Source organism: Bombina bombina, chromosome 2, assembly GCF_027579735.1.
Source record: "Bombina bombina isolate aBomBom1 chromosome 2, aBomBom1.pri, whole genome shotgun sequence".
Lineage (NCBI taxonomy): Eukaryota > Metazoa > Chordata > Amphibia > Anura > Bombinatoridae > Bombina > Bombina bombina.
The window spans coordinates 93,081,585-93,095,553 of record NC_069500.1 but is presented as its reverse complement, the minus strand read 5'-3'; the positions used below and the strand labels follow the sequence as shown (position 1 = coordinate 93,095,553).

At 37.4% G+C, this 13,969-nt stretch overlaps 1 protein-coding gene across 1 annotated transcript in view; it reads left to right on the top strand.

Annotated features, from left to right (window-relative positions):
- Positions 1-13,969, top strand: part of MTMR12 (myotubularin related protein 12) — a 451,425-nt gene that overhangs the window by 320,429 nt on the left and 117,027 nt on the right. The gene's annotated exons all lie outside the window — the stretch shown is intronic.

The following is a 13,969-nucleotide window of genomic DNA, read 5'->3' as shown; positions in this document are numbered from 1 at the left end:
GGTTAAGTAATAAAAAAACATACTTGCCAAAAGACACCCATCCACATATAGCAGATAGCCAAACCAGTACAGAAACAGTTATCAGTAGAGGTAATGGTAAATTGAGAGTATATCGTCGATCTGAAAAGGGAGGTAGGAGATAAATCTCTACGACCGATAACAGAGAACCCATGAAATAGACCCCCGTTAGGGAAATCATCGTATTTAATAAGTGATACTCCCTTCACGTCCCTCTGACATTCGCTGTACTCTGAGAGGAATCGGGCTTCAACAATGCTGAGAAGCGCAACGTAGAAATCTTAGCACAAACTTACTTCACCACCTCCATAGGAGGCAAAGTTTGTAAAACTGAATTGTGGGTGTGGTGAGGGGTGTATTTATAGGCATTTTGAGGTTTGGGAAACTTTGCCCCTCCTGGTAGGATTGTATATCCCATATGTCACTAGCTCATGGACTCTTGCCAATTACATGAAAGAAACTAGAACAGCACTGTAATCAAATAGGTAATAATTTTTTGAATAAATATAAAGGAGCATAAAAAAATATTTAGGCAAATAAGTTTGTGACTTAAAGGGACAGTGTTGTCAAAATTAAACTTTCATTATTCAGATAGGACATGTAATTTTAATCAACTTTCCAATTTACTTTTATCAAATTTACTTTTTTCTCTTGGTATTAGTTAAAACTAAACCTAGGTAGGCTCACATGCTAATTTCTAATCCATTGAGGGCTGTGTCTAAGCACATGCTTTTTAAATTCCTTTTCACAACAAAATACTTGATAGTTCACATGGGCCATATAGATAACTGCGTTCATGCACATAAACTTATTAAAGATTTAGCACAACACAATGCTAAATGCAAGACAATAGATAATAAACAGTCACAGTCATGTGATCAGGGGGCTGTCAGAAGGTTCTTAGATACAAGGTATTCAGAGGTAAAAAGTGTATTAAAGGGAAAGTCTACACCAGAATTTCTATTGTTTTAAAAGATAGATAATCCCTTTATTACCCATTCCCCAGTTTTGCATAACCAACACAGTTATAATAATATACTTTTAACCTCTGTGATTATCTTGTATCCAAGCCTCTGCAAACTGCCCCTTTTTCAGTTCTTTTGACAGACTTGCAGTCTAGCCAATCAGTGCCTGCTCCCAGATTACTTCACGTGCACGAGCACAGTGTTATCTATATGAAATATGTGAACTAACACCCTCTAGTGGTGAAAAACTGTTAAAATGCAATCTGAAAGAGGTGGGCTTCAAGGTCTAAGAAATTAGCATATTAACCTCCTAGGTTAAGCTTTCAACTAAGAATACCAAGAGAACAAAGCAAAATTGGTGATAAAAGTAAATTGGAAAATTGTTTAAAATTACATGCCCTATCTGAATCATGAAAGTTTATTTTGGCCTAGACTGTCCCTTTAATATAACTGTTGGTTATGCAAAACTGGCAAATAAATGGATTATGTATCTTTAAATCAATAACAATTATATTGTAGACTTTTTAAATATTTTTAATATTTTTTTTTTTTTTTTTTTTTTTAAATGTCAAAGTTTGGGTTTCTTTTTAAAGACACGATGAGTCCACGGATTTTATCCTTACTTGTGGGATTATGCCTCCTGGTCAGCAGATGGAGGCAAATAGCACCACAGCAGAGCTGTATATATATATATAGCTCCTCCCTTCCCTCCCACTCCAGTCATTCTCTTTGCCTGCGTTAGTGATAGGAGATGGAAAAGTGAGGTGTTAGAAAAGATTCTTCAATCAAGAGTTTATTATTTATAAAGTAGTGCCAGAGAGTGCTACTTTGTTCCAGGATGTAGCTTAGACCAGATCAGTCTCTAAAGTAGAGCTTTTTGGTGGCTTTAAAGCAATAGGAACTGGTGGGACATAATTCTCACTGCGCCTCCTATACTCTGTTGCTGCCCTGATACAGATAGCCTAAGCACTGTTTTCTCAGGCTGATCTCTTTCCACAGGGCTATGAGAGGTAGAGGACCTCTTACACCTGCTGGGCTGGCCTGCTGTTGGTCAGCATCTGAGGTAAGTGCTAGCTTTATTTATTTTATTTGCGGTCTGGGGTCCCAGTGAGGTTCAGGGAGTATGGACTCAAGCAGTGTCTGCTCTCTCCATCAACATCCTGGAACTGAGGGTGATCTTGCATTCTCTTCTGGCCTGGCCACATTTGGCCTCAGCTCAGTTCATCAGATTTCAGTAGTACAACAGAACAGTGGCTTACATCAATCATCAGGGAGGAACAAGGAGTTCCTTGGCGATGACAGAGGTAGCCAAGATAATTCGGTCGGCGGAAGCCCACTCTTGTTCTCTGTCGGCTATCCACATCCCAGGAGTGGATAATTGGGAGGCAGATTTCCTGAGCAGACAGACTTTACATGCGGAAGTAATCTCCAGTCTGGTTCTCAGATGGGGGCAGCCGGATTTGGATCTCATGGCTTCTCGCCAAAATGCCAAACTTCCTTCACCCACATCTAGTTTCTCTGAAGCTAACTGCTTGGAGATCGAACGCTTAATTTTGTCTAAACAAGGATTTTCTGATGCGGTTATTGAGACTTTAATTCAGGCTCGCAAACCGGTTACTTGAAAGTTTTACCATTAGATTTGGCGTAAATATTTTCATTGGTGTGAATCCAAGGGCTACTCATGGAGTAAGGTTAGGATTTCCAGAATTTTGTCTTTTCTGCAAGAGGGTTTGGAGAAGGGTTTATAGGCCAGCTCTTTAAAGGGTCAGATTTCGGCCTTGTCTGTTCTGTTAAATAAACGTTTGGCAGATGTTCCAGATGTTCAATCCTTTTGTCAGGCCCTGGTTAGGGTCAGGCCTATGTTTAAGCCTATTGCTCCTCCATGGAGTCTTAATTTAGTTCTTAATGTTTTTGCAAGGGGCTCCATTTGAGCATATGCATTCCTTAGATATTAAATTACTATCTTGGAAAGTTTTATTTCTTGTTGGTATTTCTTCTGCGTAGAGTGTCTGAACTCTCGGCTTTGCAATGCTCTTCTCCTTATCTTATATTCCATGCAGATAAGGTAGTTTTGCGTACCAACTTAGGTTTTCTTCCTGAGGTTACCTCTGATTGTAACATTAATCAGGAAATTGTTGTACCTTCTTTATGTCCTAATCCTCCTTCTCAGAAGGAACGTCTTTTGCACAATCTCAATGTGGTTTGTGCTTTCAAGTAATATTTACAGACGACCAAGGACTTCCGTCAGTCTTCTTTGTTGTTTGTTGTTTTCTCAAGTCAACGTAACGGTCAGAAAGCTACGGCTACTTCGCTTTCTTTTTGGCTGAGGAGTCTCTTCCGCTTTGCATATGAAACTGCGGGAAAGCAGCCTCCTGAGAGGGTTACGGCTCATTCCACTAGGGCTGTTGCTTCCTCATAGGCTTTTAAAAATTAAGCTTCTGTGGAACAGATTTGCAAGGCTGCAACTTGGTCCTCTCTTTTTTAAAGTTCTACGAATTTGATACTTTTGCCTCGGCTGAGGCAGCTTCTGGGAGAAACGTTCTTCAAGCAGTGGTGCCTTCCGTTTAGGTTCCCTGTCTTGTCCCTCCCTTATCATCCGTGTACTCTAGCTTTGGTATTGTATCCCACAAGTAAGGATGAAATCCGTGGACTCATTGTGTCTTTAAAAAAAAAAGAAAATGTATGCTTACCTGCTAAATGTGTTTCTTTTTAGACACGATGAGTCCATGGCCCGCCCTGTTCTATGAGACAGGTTATTAATTTTTGTAAACTTCAGACACCTCTGAACCTTGGCTTTTCCTTTCTCTTCTTAACTTCGGTCGAATGACTGGATTGGAAGGGAAGGGAGGAGCTATATATACAGCTCTGCTGTGGTGCTCTTTGCCTCCTCCTGCTGACCAGGAGGCGTAATCCCACAAGTAAGGATGAAATCCGTGGACTCGTGTCTAAAAAGAAACAAATTTATCAGGTAAGCATAAATTTTCTTTTTTTGGCTTTGGGATTTAGAAATTTGTACCTTTTAGTAAAGGGACATTAAACACTAAATACTAGATAGAATGATGCATTCAAAGAAAAGATTAGTCCGAGAATAACCTGTAGATGTATTTTTTAAGTTTCATTAGCTGTTTAAATATAGAAAAATTAAGTGTAAAGTTTTAGTGTCTATAAAACAATGGGAGCTGCCATATTGTAACTTAGGTTACCTTCTCTGCTGTGGCCAATTAGGGACAGTTATAAATAGGTCACTAGAGTGTGCAGCCAATGGCTGTGTGGACTATAACAGTGTTCGGCACTTCTATTTCTAACAGGAACTGAAAAACTCACAATCTCAGAATGCAATTACCGGAAATTGGGACAAAATAAATATTGAAAGTATATTGCAGACTTTATATATATATATATATATATATATATATATATATATATATATATATATATATATATATATGCTGATGATGGGAGGAATACCCCGAAAACGTTTCATTAAAATTATTTAATATTTTCACCAAAAGACCTGAGAGTGCGACTATTTTTCAGGAATATATATATATATATAATATATATATATATATATATATATATATATATATTTATATTATCCGGTCTGTAATGTTAGTCCTATTTTAGATATTTAGATTTTAAAATATCACTTTAAAAAGGGGAGAGTTTGCCATCACTTTAAGTGACAGCTTATGTGTGGTGGTTGTGAAAAAAGGATGAGAACATATTAAAATGAGTTTAATAGTTGGGATTTCTTAAATTGCTTAAATATTGTGTAATAATAAAGAAATGAAAAGAGCAGACAGGCCGTGTGGGTGCAAACTGGAGAAAAAAGGCAGGCACTACTCGGGGGTTTAAAATAGCAAAGGAAAACTTTTATTGATAAACATAAGCCCAACAAAACAAAAATAGGCTTAAAAATTACCAACAGCAGTACAGACGATAGAATGACACAGAGGGACAGACGGCCTGTCTGTCCCTCTGTGTCATTCTATCGTCTGTACTGCTGTTGGTAATTTTTAAGCCTATTTTTGTTTTGTTGGGCTTATGTTTATCAATAAAAGTTTTCCTTTGCTATTTTAAACCCCCGAGTAGTGCCTGCCTTTTTTCTCCAGTTTGTACCTACCTTGGGCTTGATCACCCTGGCTACGGCACTCCGGAGTCTCTGCTCTATCATTGGATAACCCTGATAACCCTGAGGTCTTTCTGCGGTTCCGGTTCCGGGTCAGTGCAGCCGCACGCCGTACTCCTTCTTCTAGGCCGTGTGGGTGGTTGGTCTGATGCAACCACTGTTGATTAACTGTTCATTAACAAGTGACAAAAGAAGCTGTTTTTACAAGATCTTAATAGTTCTGTATTTGAATTTCACTAGTAACCTCTTAATGTTTGTTTTAAATATATTTATTTTAAATTAGGGCCACATTTGGTTTTAAAAAATGAATGGGAATTGCTTGTCGTTTCAAAGTTTCCATGCATCTTGTGCAGATATTTTTAAGTGGGAAATATGGTTTATTTTGTAAATCAATTATACCCTGGAAAAATATTTTTTACTTCTACTATAGAAATTGTTGGAAATTGTGAGTTTCAAAATCTGAGTGATATTTTTTCTCTCACATTCTTAGTGCCATATTGAGCTCCTAGTGAGATGTCTTGTGTATGGAGTAGGTAACATGTTATAATGATGTTTATGAATAGTAATAATTAATGATAATACAATGTTATTATTAATTTTGATTAAATATTAATATTTAAGTTCTGACCGGTGAGTATTATGAACACAGCAAAACTATATACAGTAATAAGAACTCAATTATGATAAAATATTAGCAGATATAATAAGCATTAACAAGATACAATTGGATTACAAAATACGCAGTTTATATCAATCTCAACCCAATCGTCTGTTACACCAGAAATAAAGTATGTGAAAACAAGGCTTCAACCAAATGAATGGAACATCTAATATCTCAATTTAAAGGTTCTAGAACAGTTTTGAACAATTCAATTGCCTCAACCAATTACCATAACATGATTAAATACTACATTCGGATTATTGGCTATAACACAAATATTTTAATAACAATAGTAACTATGATTCAATTAATAGGTTTCCCAGGGAGTACAATATAACTGACTAAGTAGCCTTATGTCGGTACAGTACACCAATCTGAAAGCTTTATACGATGCTAACAACCCAATACATTAATAAATGAATTGAAAGTGACTAAATCAAATATGACCCTTAAAATGCTTCATAATATATTAAAACCAATTCAGCAGTGTTAACTAAATAACTCTCTTATCATAAATACACAATGTTTATTCAGTAAATATTAAATTAACTTAATGCACAGATAAATAATACTTGGATAATAACCACATGTAAGATATCAAACTATACGTATAAAACACACTTTTAAACAGAAAGTGTAAACTTTAAAACATACGTTTTTGTATTTAGAATAAATTCTAGGCTCTCCCAATACACAAATAATTATATTAACTTCAAGGTCTTATATTAACGCCCTTACAATTAATTTATATTTAATTTCTTATAAAACAAGAATTAGAAATCAGATACGTTGTTAGATTTCAAATACATATAGTCGAATCCTAACAGCAGCTAACATTTACCTTATAATAAGCTTACAAGATAGCAGCATAAACACTTGTATATTGCCAGCCCTGGTTAGCAGTATGTGGATAAACTTCTATATGGGTTAGCCAGGTGTGTGATCTCTCTGTAGGTGTCTGTGTAGTGTATTTTCCAAGCCAAAGGTTCCTTTTGTTAGCCAGGTAGGCAGGCAGCAATATCGCCCAAAGTATTCTTTTGTGTTAGCAAGTCAGCTGGAAAATGAGAATGTCTTGGCCAAATAGATTTCCTTGTCAGAGCAGGAAGTGTAATCCACAACATAAGAGCAAAAGGCAGCAAGAACCCTCCAAAGCCAGCCAGCCTTCAGGTACTAAAGTCTCTGAGCCGTTAGTCTACTTAAGTTGGCCTTCCTCTTTTGCACATCAGCCAATAAAATCCATTAGGAGTGACAGTTCTCATAGGATAAGCTTCTTGCCCCCTGGGGAGCTAATATGTTCCTAGACTAACCTAATGTAGTGGTATTATTTGGAGTGGCCATTAGGTGGCAGGGTTGATTCACAATGACAGTGACTTTAAAGGGACAGTATTCGCCAATTTTCATAAACACTACTATAAAGAAGAATATGCACAGATACTGATATAAAAATCCAGTATAAAACCGTTTAAAAACTTACTTAGAAGCTTCCAGTTTAGCTCAGTATAAAAGGTTATTGGAACACCCACTGCAAGTGGGAAATAGCAGACCCTCCCCCTTCCTTTCCATATGAAAATACACTTTACACAAACAAAAGCAAGCTGGAGTAGGTATACGACGGTATTCTCCTAAAACTTTGGGACTTGGTTAGGAGTCTTAAAATCAGAGCAATGCTATTTAAAAATAAGCAAAACTATCCATTTAAAAAATAAAATAAAAATCTGTATGGGCTATATAAATGGATTATCTACAAAACATTTATGCAAAGAAAAATGTAGTGTAAAATGACCCTTTAAGTAAAGTGAAATCTTATTTATGATACATTTGTGTGATTAGTATTAAACTATTTTATATTTCTAAGTCCCATAACCATAACAGCATTGAGGTTAAAATGGGACCTGGATTTATCTCACACACACATCTCAGTGGAAGATATTGAAGCTTGTATATTTTTATACATCATCTTCCTATAGTTTTTCTTGTTATGTTATAGTGAGTTTATTCAATATAGTGAAATATTTATTATCAATTTAAGTACATTAGCAGTGGCATGTCTTATTAGCAAGTATTCATAAAGTTACATTGGGAATATTGGGAATCCTTTGTCATTTGGAGTATATATCCTATTTTTATATTCTCATATATCTAAGGGACACTAAGTCAGGATTAAATTTCTATGGTTTTATATAGATGTGTATTTATACATAAGGTATGCACACGTAAATATATATACATATTAATAGCTGCTGTTAATTTTCCAGTATTGTACAGCAGATTATCAGTTTGGGGTTTTATTGAAGTAAGTGATTAGATTTATATCTCAATGTGTGAGAAGTGTTTCTTAATCTAGTGTGTTAAGGCAACACATTAAAGAGACATTAAACACCAAAATTATTGTTGTTTAAAAAGATAGAGAACGCCTTTACTATCAATTCCCCAGCTTTGCACAACCAACATTGCTATAATATACTTTTTAACATTTAAACCTCTAAATTTCTACCTGCTTGTAAGCCGCTACAGACAGTCTCTTATTTGCTTTTCACAACAGGACACTGCTAGTTCATATGGGCCATATAGTTGTGGCTGACACTGCACTAATTGGCTAAAATGCAAGTCAATATATACATAGCGATCAGGGGGCTGTAAAAATAGGCCTTAATACAAGGTAAACACAGAGATTAAAAGTATACTAATATAACCATGTTGGCTGTGCAAAACTGGGGAATGGGTAATAAAGGGATTATCTATCTTTCTTTCATGTAATTAGCAAGAGTCCATGAGCTAGTGACGTATGGGATATACATTCCTACCAGGAGGGGCAAAGTTTCCCAAACCTCAAAATGCCTATAAATACACCCCTCACCACACCCACAATTCAGTTTTACAAACTTTGCCTCCTATGGAGGTGATGAAGTAAGTTTGTGCTAGATTCTACGTTGATATGCGCTCCGCAGCAAGTTGGAGCCCGGTTTTCCTCTCAGCGTGCAGTGAATGTCAGAGGGATGTGAGGAGAGTATTGCCTATTTGAATGCAGTGATCTCCTTCTACGGGGTCTATTTCATAGGTTCTCTGTTATCGGTCGTAGAGATTCATCTCTTACCTCCCTTTTTCAGATCGACGATATACTCTTATTTATATACCATTACCTCTGCTGATTCTCGTTTCAGTACTGGTTTGGCTTTCTACAAACATGTAGATGAGTGTCCTGGGGTAAGTAAATCTTATTTTCTGTGACACTCTAAGCTATGGTTGGGCACTTTGTTTATAAAGTTCTAAATATATGTATTCAAACATTTATTTGCCTTGACTCAGAATGTTCAACATTCCTTATTTTCAGACAGTCAGTTTCATATTTGGGATAATGCATTTGAATCAAACATTTTTCTTACTTTAAAAATTTGACTCTTTTTTTCCCTGTGGGCTGTTAGGCTCGCGGGGGCTGAAAATGCTTCATTTTATTGCGTCATTCTTGGCGCGGACTTTTTTGGCGCAAAAAATCTTTTCCGTTTCCAGCATCATACGTGTCGCCGGAAGTTGCGTCATTTTTTGACGTTCTTTTGCGCCAAAAATGTTGGCGTTCCGGATGTGGCGTCATTTTTGGCGCCAAAAGCATTTAGGCGCCAAATAATGTGGGCGTCTTATTTGGCGCTAAAAAATATGGGCGTCGCTTTTGTCTCCACATTATTTAAGTCTCATTTTTCATTGCTTCTGGTTGCTAGAAGCTTGTTCTATGGCATTTTTTCCCATTCCTGAAACTGTCATTTAAGGAATTTGATCAATTTTGCTTTATATGTTGTTTTTTCTCTTACATATTGCAAGATGTCTCACGTTGCATCTGAGTCAGAAGATACTTCAGGAAAATCGCTGTCTAGTGCTGGATCTACCAAAGCTAAGTGTATCTGCTGTAAACTTTTGGTAGCTATTCCTCCGGCTGTTGTTTGTATTAATTGTCATGACAAACTTGTTAATGCAGATAATATTTCCTTTAGTAATGTACCATTGCCTGTTGCAGTTCCTTCAACATCTAAGGTGCAGAATGTTCCTGATAACATAAGAGATTTTGTTTCTGAATCCATCAAGAAGGCTATGTCTGTTATTTCTCCTTCTAGAAAACATAAAAAATCTTTTAAAACTTCTCTCCCTACAGATGAATTTTTAAATGAACATCATCATTCTGATTCTGATGACTCTTCTGGTTCAGAGGATTCTGTCTCAGAGATTGATGCTGATAAATCTTCAGATTTATTTAAAATGGAATTTATTCGTTCTTTACTTAAAGAAGTACTAATTGCTTTAGAATAGAGGATTCTGTCCTCTTGATACTAATTCTAAACGTTTAGATAAGGTATTTAAATCTCCTGTGGTTATTCCAGAAGTTTTTCCTGTTCCTAATGCTATTTCTGAAGTAATTTCTAAAGAATGGGATAAATTGGGTAATTCATTTACTCCTTCTAAACGTTTTAAGCAATTATATCCTGTGCCGTCTGACAGATTAGAATTTTGGGACAAAAATCCCTAGAGTTGATGGGGCTATTTCTACCCTTGCTAAACGTACTACTATTCCTACGTCAGATGGGTACTTCGTTTAAGGATCCTTTAGATAGGAAAATTGAATCCTTTCTAAGAAAAGCTTATCTGTGTTCAGGTAATCTTCTTAGACCTGCTATATCATTGGCTGATGTTGCTGCAGCTTCAACTTTTTGGTTGGAAACTTTAGCGCAACAAGTAACGGATCATGATTCTCATAATATTATTATTCTTCTTCAGCATGCTAATAATTTTATCTGTGATGCCATTTTTGATATTATCAGAGTTGATGTCAGGTTTATGTCTCTAGCTATTTTAGCTAGAAGAGCTTTATGGCTTAAGACTTGGAATGCTGATATGGCTTCTAAATCAACTCTACTTTCCATTTCTTTCCAGGGTAACAAATTATTTGGTTCTCAGTTGGATTCTATTATCTCAACTGTTACTGGTGGGAAAGGAACTTTTTTACCACAGGATAAAAAATCTAAGGGTAAAAACAGGGCTAATAATCGTTTTCGTTCCTTTCGTTTCAACAAAGAACAAAAGCCTGATCCTTCATCCTCAGGAGCAGTTTCAGTTTGGAAACCATCTCCAGTCTGGAATAAATCCAAGCCTGCTAGAAAGGCAAAGCCTGCTTCTAAGTCCACATGAAGGTGCGGCCCTCATTCCAGCTCAGCTGGTAGGGGGCAGGTTACGTTTTTTCAAAGAAATTTGGATCAATTCTGTTCACAATCTTTGGATTCAGAACATTGTTTCAGAAGGGTACAGAATTGGTTTCAAGATGAGACCTCCTGCAAAGAGATTTTTTCTTTCCCGTGTCCCAGTAAATCCAGTGAAAGCTCAAGCATTTCTGAATTGTGTTTTAGATCTAGAGTTGGCTGGAGTAATTATGCCAGTTTCGGAACAGGGGATGAGGTTTTATTCAAATCTCTTCATTGTACCAAAGAAGGAGAATTCCTTCAGACCAGTTCTGGATCTAAAATATTGAATCGTTATGTAAGGATACCAACGTTCAAAATGGTAACTGTAAGGACTATCTTGCCTTTTGTTCAGCAAGGGCATTATATGTCCACAATAGATTTACAGGATGCATATCTGCATATTCCGATTCATCCAGATCATTATCAGTTCCTGAGATTCTCTTTTCTGGACAAGCATTACCAGTTTGTGGCTCTGCCGTTTGGCCTAGCTACAGCTCCAAGAATTTTTACAAAGGTTCTCGGTGCCCTTCTGTCTGTAATCAGAGAACAGGGTATTGTGGTATTTCCTTATTTGGACGATATCTTGGTACTTGCTCAGTCTTTACATTTAGCAGAATCTCATACGAATCGACTTGTGTTGTTTCTTCAAGATCATGGTTGGAGGATCAATTTACCAAAAAGTTCATTGATTCCTCAGACAAGGGTAACCTTTCTGGGTTTCCAGATAGATTCAGTGTCCATGACTCTGTCTTTAACAGACAAGAGACGTCTAAATTGATTTCAGCTTGTCGAAATCTTCAGTCACAATCATTCCCTTCGGTAGCCTTATGCATGGAAATTCTAGGTCTTATGACTGCTGCATCGGACGCGATCCCCTTTGCTCGTTTTCACATGCGACCTCTTCAGCTCTGTATGCTGAATCAATGGTGCAAGGATTACACAAAGATATCTCAATTAATATCTTTAAAACCGATTGTACGACACTCTCTAACGTGGTGGACAGATCACCATCGTTTAATTCAGGGGGCTTCTTTTGTGCTTCCGACCTGGACAGTAATTTCAACAGATGCAAGTCTCACAGGTTGGGGGAGCAGGTGTGGGGATCTCTGATAGCACAAGGAGTTTGGGAATCTCAGGAGGTGAGATTACCGATCAATATTTTGGAACTCCGTGCAATTTTCAGAGCTCTTCAGTTTTGGCCTCTTCTGAAGAGAGAATCGTTCATTTGTTTTCAGACAGACAATGTCACAACTGTGGCATACATCAATCATCAAGGAGGGACTCACAGTCCTCTGGCTATGAAAGAAGTATCTCGAATTCTGGTTTGGGCGGAATCCAGCTCCTGTCTAATCTCTGCGGTTCATATCCCAGGTATAGACAATTGGGAAGCGGATTCTCTCAGTCGCCAAACGTTGCATCCGGGCGAATGGTCTCTTCACCCAGAGGTATTTCTTCAGATTGTTCAAATGTGGGAACTTCCAGAAATAGATCTGATGGCGTCTCATCTAAACAAGAAACTTCCCAGGTATCTGTCCAGATCCCGGGATCCTCAGGCGGAGGCAGTGGATGCATTATCACTTCCTTGGAAGTATCATCCTGCCTATATCTTTCCGCCTCCAGTTCTTCTTCCAAGAGTAATCTCCAAGATTCTGAAGGAATGCTCGTTTGTTCTGCTGGTAGCTCCGGCATGGCCTCACAGGTTTTGGTATGCGGATCTTGTCCGGATGGCCTCTTGCCAACCGTGGACTCTTCCGTTAAGACCAGACCTTCTGTCGCAAGGTCCTTTTTTCCATCAGGATCTGAAATCCTTAAATTTAAAGGTATGGAGATTGAACGCTTGATTCTTGGTCAAAGAGGTTTCTCTGACTCTGTGATTAATACTATGTTACAGGCGCGTAAATCTGTATCTAGAGAGATATATTATAGAGTCTGGAAGACCTATATTTCTTGGTGTCTTTCTCATCATTTTTCTTGGCATTCTTTTAGAATACCGAGAATTTTACAGTTTCTTCAGGATGGTTTAGATAAGGGTTTGTCCGCAAGTTCCTTGAAAGGTCAAATCTCTGCTCTTTCTGTTCTTTTTCACAGAAAGATTGCTATTCTTCCTGATATTCATTGTTTTGTACAAGCTTTGGTTCGTATAAAACCTGTCATTAAGTCAATTTCTCCTCCTTGGAGTTTGAATTTGGTTCTGGGGGGCTCTTCAAGCTCCTCCGTTTGAACCTATGCATTCATTGGACATTAAATTACTTTCTTGGAAAGTTTTGTTCCTTTTGGCAATCTCTTCTGCCAGAAGAGTTTCTGAATTATCTGCTCTTTCTTGTGAGTCTCCTTTTCTGATTTTTCATCAGGATAAGGCGGTGTTGCGAACTTCTTTTGAATTTTTACCTAAAGTTGTGAATTCCAACAACATTAGTAGAGAAATTGTGGTTCCTTCATTATGTCCTAATCCTAAGAATTCTAAGGAGAAATCGTTGCATTCTTTGGATGTTGTTAGAGCTTTGAAATATTATGTTGAAGCTACTAAGTCTTTCCGAAAGACTTCTAGTTTATTTGTTATCTTTTCCGGTTCTAGAAAAGGCCAGAAAGCTTCTGCCATTTCTTTGGCATCTTGGTTGAAATCTTTAATTCATCTTGCCTATGTTGAGTCGGGTAAAACTCCGCCTCAGAGGATCACAGCTCATTCTACTTGGTCAGTTTCTACTTCCTGGGCGTTTAGGAATGAAGCTTCGATTGATCAGATTTGCAAAGCAGCAACTTGGTCCTCTTTGCATACCTTTACTAAATTCTACCATTTTGATGTATTTTCTTCTTCTGAAGCAGTTTTTGGTAGAAAAGTACTTCAGGCAGCGGTTTCAGTTTGAATCTTCTGCTTATGTTTTTCATTAAACTTTATTTTGGGTGTGGATTATTTTCAGCAGGAATTGGCTGTCTTTATTTTATCCCTCCCTCTCTAGTGACTCTTGTGTGG